The sequence below is a fragment of the Glycine max genome, chromosome 14 (assembly GCF_000004515.6).
Source record: "Glycine max cultivar Williams 82 chromosome 14, Glycine_max_v4.0, whole genome shotgun sequence".
NCBI classification, from domain to species: domain Eukaryota; kingdom Viridiplantae; phylum Streptophyta; class Magnoliopsida; order Fabales; family Fabaceae; genus Glycine; species Glycine max.
In genome coordinates, this window is record NC_038250.2 from 39,487,485 (window position 1) to 39,501,539 (window position 14,055).

The 14,055-nt window shown below is 34.5% G+C and overlaps 1 long non-coding RNA gene across 1 annotated transcript; it reads left to right on the top strand.

The window, feature by feature from the left end:
- Positions 1–1,288: 1,288 nt before the first annotated feature.
- LOC112999305 (uncharacterized) lies at positions 1,289–13,625 on the top strand. Its single transcript, XR_003264442.2, has 2 exons — positions 1,289–1,560; positions 13,073–13,625. It is a non-coding gene; the product is annotated as an uncharacterized lncRNA (long non-coding RNA).
- The last annotated feature ends 430 nt before the right edge of the window (positions 13,626–14,055 follow it).

Sequence of the window (14,055 nt, forward strand, 5' to 3'; positions counted from 1 at the left end):
ATTCTCTCTCACACACAAAACACTTAGGAGAAATTGCACCATTTTCTCTTTTTTGGAGTGTTGCTGACCGAGAAGCATAAATTGAGGAAGAAGAGAATATTTTGCAACCATTGTTCTTGTATGCAAACTTAATTAGAAGCAAATCTAGCTACCATTTTTATTTCATCTTTCTCTTTGTGTGGGCGTTTAAATTTAGGTAAGGAGAATTCTTTCATTTGAACTCAAATTCATGGTTATCTTTGGGAGGAGTTAACTATGGGATTGCATGGTTGCCTCCATTGGTATTATTTTCACTTTGTATGTTGAATTGGATGGGTGAAAATCCTTGTTTTTTAAATTTTGTTAGGGATTGTGAACTAAGTTGTGATTGCATAAGTCTTTTTATTCATTTGTTTGACTCTTTAATTTTTTTGGGAAGACTCAAAATACAAAGGAGACTCTATCTATTTTTTATCAAAATTTTAAACGAAGTTTTTCTTAAAATTTGAAGTTGAAATAGAGTAGCCAGTGGTTAGTTTTCCTATTTTTGTTTGAGCAACTGCTACTGTCTCGAGGGTTTAAGAAAATCTAACTATTAGATTTTTTTAAATTTCTCTTAAAAATTTAACTAGACACATAAAACGATACAAACTTTTGTTTTGAGGTTATGATGACATATTTAACACTCCAAAATTTCAATCAAGTAAGTAGACACATAAGTGTGTTGGTTAGGATTTATTTGTTTTAATAACAAAAGATTGTCTTGAGTGATTAATAATTAATTGAGTAATTAATGAAAATAATGGAAAATAGAAGAAATTAGTAGTTCTTAATAATGATTAAGTTGAAGAGTTTATAATATCATGTATATATTTTTGTGATTAATTTCTTTAATTGATAGTTGTAATTAAATTTGTCCATGTTTGAATTGCTTGTAGTGTGATTTGATTAAAAATCACAATGTTTATTTATTTTATATACGAGGTTTCATTGTGTAATGAATTGTTTTATTTGTCATTGATTTAAATTACTTGAGTTCTAAGTTTCTTTGATAATTTAGTACTCAAGAAATTTTACCTGTAAATATTTTTTTTATAGATAAACTGTAATTTATCAACTAGAATAACTTTTAACTTTTGTAGGTAAGTTTTATAAAATTTAATTACATCGCGGTATAACTACACAATATAAAATTACACTGCATAATCGAGCCCTTTTTTAGTGACACATCATGAGACACATGTCTCATAACATGTACCAAGAGACACATGTGGAATCCACTTGCTCTCTCCCCACTAGACAACCCCATGGCCACCACCATGGTACCCGTTCCACTAATCACACTTCTTTTTTCAAATTGTGACTTGCCCACCACTCCAAAACTCTATACCTTTCACTCACCCTCACCAAACCAAGAAAGAAAGTCTTCCCTCCATTTGTGTTTGGCCGTGAGCTAGAGAAGAATAAGGAAGAAGGAAGTTCAGCTCTTGTGCTTGTTGATCTAAAGTGTGCTATAGCTCAAGGAAGGCTTTTTATCCTCAACCTCTTCTCCTTTCTTCATTTCGTGTAGATTTCCCTTAGGTAAGGAGGAGTTCTTTGTGAGAACTCAACCCATGGTTACCTTAATCTTTTTGCCAAATAATGAACTTCCATTCAATTTGCTTGCACAAAATAGTTTGGTTTGAAGAGAAAATGGGTTTTGTAGAGAAAACTAATTTTGTTATGAAACTGTCTTGAAATTGGTTTCATGTTTCTTTTCCTCTTCTTTTTTCCTTTGATTTTCTTTGGGATAGCTCCAGATACAAAAGAGACTCTGTCCAATTTTTTCCAAAATTTTTATACAAGCTTTGGTTGCATAGTTTTGAGCCACAATAATGGTGAGACTTGCTGGAATTTCAGGTTCTCTAGACTAGTCTCAATGTTTTGAACTTTTATCAAAATATACTTGTTGGGCTTTTATAAAATTGGTCTTGAATTAAAATATACACAAACTTCAACAACTTCTATGGTGGAGCCTTTGTGCGATGGTTCAATTTTAAGGACCATTTGGGACATGCAAAATGGTTCCCTGTTCAGCATTTTGAGTTTAGCAGTGTGTAGTTTTTCTCAATTTTCTATTTTTGTGGTGATCATCTTGAAAATATGTTTAATGATCCTAAAACTAGGGAGAAAAATCCTTTCAATCATGTATACTAAAAAAATTATAGAGCTTACATTCAAATTTTAAAAGGCAAAGTAAAACATAGTTGGTTGCTGGATAAATGTTTTTGAAGTCCTGTGAATGGCCTGTAAAGCAAACTTTGTTGGGAATAATAGATGAATAATTTTGGAACACTTTTTACATTTTTAATAATATTTTTGTTAGTATCAATCTATAAAAAGTACCATGCAATTTGAATTTGGTAAGTGGGAGAAAATTGTACATCTTTGAAGTGTGTCAAAACTTGGAACAACTCTGTCTTGCTGCCTTGTGGAATTTCCAAAAAAAAATTGTAGATTTTTTTTATCAATTGGGATAATATTTTAGAAAGATAATAAAATTTTTTTTAATTCTATGTAAATATTTTTTGTGTAAAAAATCATTTGTTAATTTTAACTGAGCCTTGAATCTATTTTATTTTCTAGGACTTAGGGTTTTAGTGCATTGTGCATTGTTTGTGATAAGTTTCTTATTTTGACTAAGTATTGGCTTGCTAAATTTGATTACTGATATATGCATTGTGTACTCTATTTTGAATTTTTTGAAAGACCTAGGAAATGTGAATCTTGGGCAATTATTATTGTGATGTACGCTATTTTATTTGGAGATCGGGAGGTGTGACCTCAGACAATGAAAATGCATGTGATTATTGTATGGTACGGTTGGCTTACAATCGTAGTATGTAATTACCTTGTTTGGAAAATCTTGGTATGTGGTAGTCACAGGTATGTGGTAGTCACAGGAACTTGAGCATGAGTTTTGGTGTTGATCAGAATCCTATTCTAGTAGGCATTGCACGTCTTGAAAGATGTGCATTACTGTGTGCTAGTTCACGAGGACTCAAGCATGAGTACTAGTGTGACTGTTATTCTATTCTAGTAATGATAGTGTGATTGAGAGACATGAAATTGGATGCAATTACATAGTGGAATCTATTCTAGTAATGATAGTGTGATTGAGAGACATGAAATTGGATGCAATTACATAGTGGAATGCGGCAAGTACAAGTTGAAGAAAGTTGCATGGGGCATCGTGCTAGAAGTCTATCAAAGCTCACAAGACAGAGGTTGATTAGCAGGTGTGGGGGGACGGGGTTCTCATCTATTTTTATGACATGTTGTCAGAGTTGAGAATTGTTCTAGGACTCATTCTCCATTTATCGTCGTTCAGTACAGTGCGCAATAGGACCCCACAACGACAAGAATATAAATCCTCAATGAGGAATGTATTGAGTAGCCAATCCTTAAAGTTTAGGATGGCCTTACAGAGTGGTACATGGGGTATGCTCCCTGACTAGTTGTTTCTTGGGAATCTGGCACTAAGTTTATGGTTTCATTTTCCACCAAGCTGACTTGGCAATCCCGACTAATGTGAGGCATAGTCAACTAATGAAAGCTTCCCATTGTACCATGGTAAAGGTGTACTCTTGGCAGTCATCCAAACTAAAGTGTTATAAGACTGTTAAATTTTGGTAGTTCTAATGCCGGCTGGGCAGTGAGATATGTATGTTGAGATGGTAAAAAGAAATGCTTAGAGATGCATATGAGTTTCAATAGATAATCACATCGTCATGGTTGTTAGTTTTGTGTGTGTATGACTTGCTTAAGTCTTTTTGTGTTTGGTTGACCTAGCAAGAAGACTCACCCCTTAAATTTTTATTCAAGACTAGATGCAAACACTTGTGAAGGTTATAGAGATCTCATCCTCTCTAACTTCACTAGCCTCATCTTCTTCAGACATACAAAAGTGTGTACCCTAGCCAGCATATGAAGGGGAGGACTCCGAACATACCACGACTACTCCTCTTGCTCTTGGACTTGCATCCTTGATGGAGCGTGACTTTCCACTTAGGGTCAAACCCCGTGCATTGACCTTGGAAGGGGCTGGCGGTTGTGTGGTGGCACCACCAATTTTTGACTTAGGGGACGAAGAGGAGGAAGAAAAGGTCCCTACTAAGGGAGATCGAGAGTCCACCGATCATGATGTAAGCTCCATTGGAGCTTGTAGGCCTAGGATCTTTTTCATCAATGAATTCTTTTGCTTCTTGGAAGATGAATGATAGCGGAATGGAGAAGGAAGAAAGAGAGACCATGGATAAGAGCTTGGAGGAAGAAGGAGATGAATGAAGGAAAAGGAAGAGAAGAACACGAAATTTTGTGCTCTAAAAGAGCTCTTAAATCTGAAGTTTAATTTTCAAATGATCAAAGTTGAAAAAATGCACACACATGACCTCTATTTATAGTCGAAGTGTCACACAAAATTTGAGGGAAATTTTAATTTCTATTTAAATTTCACTTGAATTTGTAGAGCCAAAATTTCATTAATTATGATTAGTGAATTTTAGCTATGGTTCAGCCCACTAATCCAAGATCAAGTCCAAGATTCTCCACTAAGTGTGCTTAGGTGTCATGAGGCATGTAAAGCATGAAGAACATGCACAAAGTGTGACTATATGATGTGGCAATGAGGTGTAGCAAGCAAATGCTCACCCCCCCCTCTAAAATTTAATTGGATTGGACTTCTCCCAATTTAATTAAATTTATTTCTCAACACACACATCAAATATTCACTTAATGCATGTGAAATTACAAAACTACCCCTAATACAAAAACTAGTCTAGGTGCCCTAAAATACAAGGGCTGGAAAATCCTACATTTCTAGGGTACCCTACCTACATTATGGAGCCCTAAATACAAGGTCCAAAATTAAAGAAACCTTAATCTAATATGTACAAAGATAAGTGGGCTCATACTTAGCCCATGGGCCCGAAATCTACCCTAAGGCTCATGAGAACCCTAGGGCCTTCTCTTGCATCTTTGGCCCAATCTTCTTAGAGTCTTCTATCCAATGCCCTTAGGGGGTAGGATTGTATCATTCCCTCCCCCTTGAAAAGGATTTGACCTCAAATTCAGAGGTTCTTGAAACTCATGGATTCTTTCCTCAACACCTGTAAAAAGAATAAAAACATATGTATTAGTGATGTTGGGTATGTTAGAGTACGATAAGAACTGAAAACCCCTTTCTTGGTCATCTTCCCATGAGAGAATATAGTTCCTCACCAACTTAATGAGTGGTGCTACAAGTATAGAAAAATATGGGACAAACCTTTTCTAAAAGTTTGTTAAGATATTGAAGCCCCAAATTTCCCTTATACTTGGTGGAGTAGGCCACTCAAGAATGACCTTTATTTTCTTAGGGTCCATGGGAAATCCTTGATCACTATTTAAAAAGTTAAGGAAAGTAATGGAATAAAATATACCTTTTTCTTTATTTTTATGTTGATTATTCCTACAAAAAATTACGACAAACCTAAGGTGTCCCACATGAGCACCTAGGTTTGCATTGAAACAAAAAATAAGAACAAACCTACCTAATGAGTCCCTATGTACACAAATCATGAAGATGTTGGGTGCATGAGTGATTTTACAAAAGAGTGTTGCACCACTCAAAAAATTCATCATACCACCTATCATAGGGATTTGGTGCCTAATAATACCTATTTTAGGCACCAACAAAGCACAAGGATTTAAGCTCTTGCAAACCAAACCCTCATCCAACAACTCCTTTACTTGAGGAATAACCTCAAGCTCAAAAGGTATGGTGGTGCTAAGAGATGTTTCCCTTGATAGGAGAAGGTAGAAAGATTGTTTAAGAAGGAGTGCCCTTTTAATATCACTTTTTGTTCCAAAATGATTTTCCTTCTTAACAATCTTGTTGGAGGAATCCTTTTCCTTCCCCTTGGCCTTTGAAGACAAGGCCTTACTATTCTTCTTTTTCTTTTGTTTTTCTAGTTTTTCCTCCTCATCCCTTTTATCTTTCATAGTTAGTTGATCTTTGGCCACCCGTGAAGGTGTTTGAGGATGCAACACAAATTTAGTGCCAAGATGGGTGAGGGTAATTTCGTTAGTTAGGCCATTGTAAATGATCTTCCTATCAAATTGTCATGGCCTTCCTAAAAGAATATGTCCTGCCTCTATGGGAACTATATCACAATTAACTTCATCCTTATATGTCCCAATGGAGAAAGGTACCTTCACTTGTTGGTTAACTATAATTTCCCCTTGCTCATTGAGCCATTGAAGTTTATAAGGTTTTGGGTGGGGAATGATAGTGAGGTTCAACTTGGAAACTAATCTTGTGCTACAACAATTGCAACAAGATCCACTATCCACAATGAGAGAACAAGTTTTATCTAAAATTTTGCATCTTGTATGAAAGATGTTCTCTCTTTGGGATTGAGATAAATCACAAGATTGACCTCCAAGGAGCCTTCTAACCATTAAGAGGGCACCTTCTTCATGGAGGTAGACTTCCTCTCTAGACTCTTCACCCCTTACATCATCTTCACTTCCACTAGAGGAAGGGAAAAAAGTAGTCTCCTCTTGACTACTATAAATGTCTTGACCCCTTATAATCATGGTTTTCTTTGTGGGGCATTGAGAGGCAATGTGACCTCTCCCAAGACATTTGAAGCATTTAATGTTGCTAGTCCTTTCTTGGGAACTAGTCTTAGGGGTGGATTTCTCTATGGTCTTACCCTTATCTTCCTTGGGTTTTGAAGGTGCAACCCCCAAAATTCCTTGGGCTTGGTCCTTCCTTGGATAAGAGTGAAAGCCATAAGATTTTGAAGAAGGCTTTCTTTTAAGTTGTTGCTCCACTCTTATACAAAGTTGGAATAGCTCATCTAGGTCCTATATGGAAGAAGTTCAACCTTATCCCTCACTTCCATATTAAGCCCACTAAGGAACCTAGCTATGCTTGTTCTTTCCTCCTCCCTAAGTCCAGCTCTTAAAATGAGTAGTTCCATTTGTTGTCTATATTCTTCAACACTCATACTCCCTTGTCTAATCCTTTGGAGCTTGTCCATAAGCTTCCTTTCATAGTAGGAGGGAATGTGCCTCTTCCTAAGGGCATTCTTAAGATTATTCCAATACTCTGCTAGAGGATCCCCATGAATCCTTCGTTCCCTAACAAGGGAAGTCCACCAATAGAGGGCATACCCTTGAAAGCTAAGGGTAGCCAATGGAACTTCTCTCTCTTCGCTAATATGATGGCAAGCAAAGATTTGTTCAACCTTCATTTCCCAATCTAAGTAGGCCTCAACATTATCTTTTCCATGGAAATATGGGAGGCTAATGTTAACCTCTTGAGGCCTTCTATCCTTTTCTTTTCTTTGGGAGTGATGTTTAGTATGTGAACTATGACACTTTCTATAATATTCGCTAAGTTCTTCACTTAAACTCTTGCAAGAGTCATCACTACTATAGGAGGCATGTTTTTCTCTTTTAATTTCTTTCATTATTTTTCTTTTTTCTTCCTCTCTTATTTTCTCTCTTTCATCTTGATTTATTTCTTCCATTATTTTTTTACCTTTTTCTTCTCTCTCTTGTTTTTATTTCCACAACTTAAGAGATCTCAACTCATCTAATATCTTATACAAGGGGTCCTTAGGAGTAGAACCCTCACCATTAACACTAGATGAAGAATGAAGACTTATGTTTGTTCCTAAGTTATGGTTCTTTCTTGTTGGGGGTTTGAAAACAAAAGGTAAAAGAAACTATGGTTGAAACTAGCCAAAATAAACACTAAAAGAGGTGTGAAAGATAAGATAAAAACTAATTGGTAAAAGGCAAGCTATCTAGGCAGTTTGACAATGGAGGGTAACGGAAATAAGCTATGAAAGTAAGCAAGAAATTAAAGTGCAAGAAATGCAAACTAGACGGATCCTAAGAGTGTTTGGATGACCTCATTTAAGGTTCCCAACAAAAAACTCACTATCCTAAGGGAAAATTGCCTAAAATTATTACACACAAATGGAAGTAGGGTGACCTATTGGAGGCTCCCAACTTACTTCTAATGAAAGGCCTTTTTGTTACAAAATTTGAAAGCAAAGTAAATTGCCAATTACAAAATTACAAAAAAAAGTCTTTAATTGTGGTGTCTATTCTCTCTTTGGTGTTTCACTCAATTTGGAGTACTTCTTAGTCCAATAGCTCTTAAGGTGGTTGGCCCCTTGCTTCTTGACTCAAATTCTTCAAGGTATGACACCAATCCTCCTTTCCAATTCCCTATATGGCAACTCACAAGCAAGGAAACAAAGAGACAAGCAATAACCAAAGACCAAAAAAAATGAAATGAAAGCTAAACCAATAGAGTTTTAACAAGACAAATTTTCAAGGATTATTCAACAATTAAAGCAATGAAAAGCACACAAAAACAAGCTAGGACTCAAAGAGAAATCTAGAATGGCTCTAGAGTAGAGTAGAAAAACTAAAAAGAAAAAAAGACTCAAGAAACCTCTAGTTTTGGCACTTTTTTTCATAATAATTTTCAATTGAAGTTTCAGAACTAGAATTGGTATAAAATAGGCACCAATTATAGAACAAATTTTGAGGCAAAACAACAAGCACGCTTCCCTTTCACTTTTTTTTTCCTGGACAGTGATTTTTCAGCCAACTTGTGTGATTTTTCTAATTTTTTCCTTTAATCCAAATCGCTTGGTTCTTTTTTCGTAATTTTGGTCCAGATGTCTAGAAAATTCAGTAAACATTTCAGCTCAAAACACGTAGTTACCAATTCCCAGTAATTTATACAAGTTCGTATGTTCAAGCTGCCAGCACCAGCAATTTCAACCTAGAAATCAAGAGTAGTGTTTATGTTGCTTAAGGCTTGGATAGTTACAATTTGTGTTTGCTTATGCTCAATTATCTTGAATAACACAATTCAAGAGAGCTTAAGACTTATTTTGATTCACAAATCCATCCACAACTCAACTTCATCATAGGCATCATGTAGGAAACTTAGAAAACAAAAAAAAAAAAGAATTCAACAACAAGACTACTTCTAGGAATTGATTTAGAACATGTTATGAACTAAATAACATGCATGAATTATACTCAAAATTTAAAAGATAGGCTAAGAATGACAAGAATACATGAAAAAATATATCTAGAATTCAATAAATAAAATAAAAATTTAACACAAACTTAGAACATAATGTGACAATTACTATGACTAAACATGACTCTAAGACAACATGGATTAAGTGATTTACACTTAGATTTTTGTGTTTTTTTTTCTAATCAATATTTTGGAAGAAAATTTAGATCTAAAGGTTAAGCACAAGAATATTATGAATGAAAAATGATACAACCTAAAATAAACACAAAAACATGATTCAAGAGTGGATCTATAAAATTTGAACCATAGAAATGCAAGAACAAGTGTAGATCTAAGATTTAATCAGTTTATTTTTTTTAATCTACTCTAAACAGCACCAAACCACAAAATAATGGAGGATATACATGGATAATAAGATGAAGAACAAGGAATTTAAGAGAATTCACTGAACAAAAAGATAGAGGAAGCAAAAGAACATCACCTAGATGAAGATGCTCTTGATACCACATGATGTAAGCTCCATTGGAGCTAGTAGGCCTAGGATCTTCTTCATCAATGGATTCCTTTGCTTCTTGAAAGATGAATGGCAGCGGAATGGAGAAGGAAGAGAGAGAGTAGATGCCACTTCAAGGAGAAGATGAGTCTAGAAGAAGCTCACCACCATAGGAGGCCATGGATAAGAGCTTGGAGGAAGAAGGAGATGAATGAAGGGAGAGGAAGAGAAGAGCACAAAATTTTGTGCTCTAAAAGAGCTCTGAAATCTGAAATTTAATTTTCAAATGATCAATGTTGAAAAAATGCACACACATGACTTCTATTTATAGCCTAAATGTCACACAAAATTGGAGGGAAATTTGAATTTCTAATCAAATTTCACTTGAATTTGAAATTGAATTTGTGGAGCCAAATTTTGGATCCAAAATTTCACTAATTATGATTAGTGAATTTAAGCTATGGTTCAGCCTACTAATACAAGATCAAGTCCAAGATTCTCCACTAAGTGTGCTTAGGTGTCATGAGGCATGTAAAGCATGAAGAACATGCACAAAGTGTGACTATATGATGTGGCAATGAGGTGTAGCAAGCAAATGCTCACCTCCCCCTCTAAAATTTAATGGGATTGGGCTTCTCCCAATTCAATTAAATTTGTTTCTCAACACACACATCAAATATTCACTTAATGCATGTGAAATTACAAAACAACCCCTAATACAAAAACTAGTCTAGGTGCCCTAAAATACAAGGGCTGAAAAATCCTACATTTCTAGGGTACCCTACCTACATTATGGGGCCCTAAATACAAGACCCAAAATTAAAGAAACCTTAATCTAATATGTACAAAGATAAGTGGGCTCATACTTAGCCCATGGGTCTGAAATCTACCCTAAGGCTCATGAGAACCCTAGGGCCTTCTCTTGCATCTTTGGCCCAATCTTCTTAAAGTCTTCTATCCAATGCCCTTGGGGGGTAGGATTGCATCAGATCAAGCTTCACTTTGAGACGCAACAGCGGTGGCTAGCAAAGATGTTCCTCAGGGAGGCGTCAGATGGCTGATTGAGGAGAATAGTGAGGAGGATCCTGTTGAGGACATGTATGATGTCCTCAAAGGGATCGTGCTATTATATATAGGACCCCTCTAACTACTAACCTCTCACCCTACCTTTTTGTGTAATTCCTTATCAAGGTTGGATTTAGTGGTGAATGCTATGAGACTAGGTGTTTTCCCTTTTAATGTGTATGTATGGGTAGGCCATGGTTTTAGAATTTTGCATGCATATTTAGTTAGCAGTTTTCATCACATGTATTTTGGGATGTATATGTACTCCAATGTATCTATCATTTTCAAAACTCAATACTTTATATATTGTGTTAAATAAGTTTTTAGTCCCTAAACCTTTTTAAAATTTGGTTTTTAGTCACTAAACATTTGTTTGACTGGTAAAGGTCCTTCAAGTTTTAAAATTTCAGTTTTTAGTCCCTAAAACAAAAGTTTGAACCCATTATTTTTATTTATTTAATGAGATTTCAAGGACTAAAAACATAATTTTCAAAAGTTTAGGAACTAAAAAAATTTTAGGGACTAAAGACTTAGTTACTGTATATATATATATATATATATACACATATATTTAGTAACTTAAAGGATGTCTAATTTCTCTTTTACTTTCATGTTAAAAGTGTATGTTTATATTATAAATGACATTGTGCATTCTTAAATACTTTGAAAGACACATTGATTTTAGAGAGCGAGTTACATTCCCTCACGACTTTGCATGTATAAAAGAAAAAAATTCACCCATGTTTCTTAAATTATAATGCTTTCACAATCACATTAACCAACATGTTTACTAAAATAAATTCATAAAGGAGACTAAAAATGCATTTTTAGTCATAAATAATTTTAGGGTGTCACAAGAAAAGCTCAAACTAGAGCTCATCTATTGCTTACATGTTGACCTCTTTGTTTGTGATTTTGAAACTGGTAGTGCTCCATTTTTCTCAATTTTGTAATTTTATGTTAATCTTCTTCAAAATGTGATCGCTAATCCTCAAACTAGACAAAATGATATTTCTAACCATGTATATTAGGTAAATTAAAAATGCTACCTTCCAATTTTAAAAGGCAAGGCAAAACAGATTTGAGGTACTGGAAAACTATTTTCAAGTAAGGAGAAAAGGCTTTATAGAAAATTTTATTGGGAATTGTAGAAAACAATTTTGGTGCAAATTTTACCTTGGTGAAAATATAATTTTGTTAGCTTCAATCTAGAAAAAGTACCACTCCGTTTGGTTTTGGGAAGGGTTATAAAAATGCAAATCTTTGAACTAGGATAATTCTTGAACCAAGTATGCCTTGCTGTTTTCTACAATTTTTAGGAATTTTTATAGATTTTTGCTAGACAATTGGGGTGCTATGTCAGAAAATAGAGATGATGAAATTTAAATCTATGTAAAAAATTTGTGTTAAAAATCCTTTACTAATTTTAATTAGAACATGTTTTTGTCCTGTTTTCTTATAGTCTAATTTTTCTTTGTTGATGAGATTAAATTGTTACTTTTGCTAAGTGTATGAATTGCTTTATTGGTTGATGAAGAAATTTAATTTTACTATTTTAAGTCAATTGGAAGATCTGAAAAGTGTGAATTCTGGGCAGATGTTAATTTATGTGTTTAATGTATTTCTTTTAATTTAATTGTATTTGAGACCAGGAGGAGTGTAAATCGAGGGCACCGAATAATTGTGTGTGTATGTGATTTGTCTGTGTGATATAGCTGATTGTTAATCATAGTGTGAAATTGTTAGTATTATGATTTTGTTTATGGTAGTTTCACATGGACTCGGGTGCAAGTACTTGTTACGACTAGAACTCCATTCTTGTAATATTAGTATGATTTTGAAATATGCACGTGAAAATGCGAGTACGTGAAGAAATGCAAAAAGTACGAGATGAAGAGAGTTGCATGGGGCATTCCACAGTGAAGATATTGAATATTCTGAAATGGTGATCGAATGGCCAAATGATACGATTATGGAGCTAGAAGTGATATATAAAGCTCATGTGCTAGTTCGTCGTTGTCTGATACTAAAAGCAGTGGAACCCCACTATGACAAAGAAAGAAAACTTTGATTTAGTAGAATCATTGAAGAATTAGTCCTCAGAGTATTTGGATGACTATGATTGTATCTAGGAGATGATCATAGGATATGAATTGTCCTTAGGGGTGAGGCCTTGAGTTGTGATTGTTATCACCGAGCCATCTTGGAAACCCTGACAAACTATGAGCCCTTATTGGTTTGAAAAAGCATGTCATTGTACCATGGTAAATGGTGTATTCCCAACAGTCATTGATAAGTGCCATAACTTAGTTATTTTGGGGATTAAAATGTCAACACTTATCTTTTGGTTGTAATAGTTTTTCTTATAAACTTCCCTTCTTTCTAGTTGTTTTATATATTGTATATTTACTAATGTTTTTGTTTAAATATGGAAGATTCATCCATGATTTTGTAGGTTTTGATGGTTGCTTGTTGGATCCAGAAAGTATGTTAAAAGGAAGGGAAAAATGATCATTTTTCCAAGATTTCACACATCCACTCGCCTAGGCTAGCAATTAGCTTGCCTGGACTAATCAAGTTTCTTCAAGCATAAGTAACCAACTCGCTTAGGCGAGCTACAATTTGTCTGGGCAAGTGAGTGCCTTCAGCACTAAGCAAGAAATTCGCCTGGGCGAGTTTAGCTTGCTTGGGTGAATTGGTTTGAACCTCTTGGGTCTTTTCTATAAATATTCATGCAAAGGAAGGAGAAAAATAATACCAGAGGCAGAGAGAAAGTGTGAGAAACACAGGAAATGAAGAAGAAAGTTAAAAGTAGAGTCTGGGCACTGCAGAGTTGTGACCGTGGATCGCATCCTTTGACATTTATCATGTTGATCTAGTGCTCTACGTAATGATCAGTTAGTTTTTACAAAGGATTGGATGTAATCTTTATACCCTTGTGTATCTCTTTTGATATTATAATGAATATTCTCTACTCATTATTGGTGATTTCATTGTGTCCATAATGCTTGATTCTATTTCATCACTAGTTTCATGAAATTGGGTTTTAAGTTTGATTGGAAAGTACTCTTAGAATTTGAACTGAATGATTTTACTCTTTACATTACGTTGCTAGGAATAGAACATAACATTTTGATTGCAAATAACACGAGATTATGATTGTAATGCTAGAATATTTACTTCATATGCGAGGGATTGATTCAGGCTAATTTAATGTGTGCATCAGTAACATTAGAAAATGATTCATATATGTTAATCTTATTAGGACATTGAGGGTATGAATGATGAAATTCAATCCTACGTTTTTCTTGAATTAATTAAATTCATTATTGTTGTTTCCATAATTTTACGTATTTTCGATGCACTAAATTTCGTTATTTTTGTTATTTCCGTAATTTATGTTATTTTTGCTATTTTG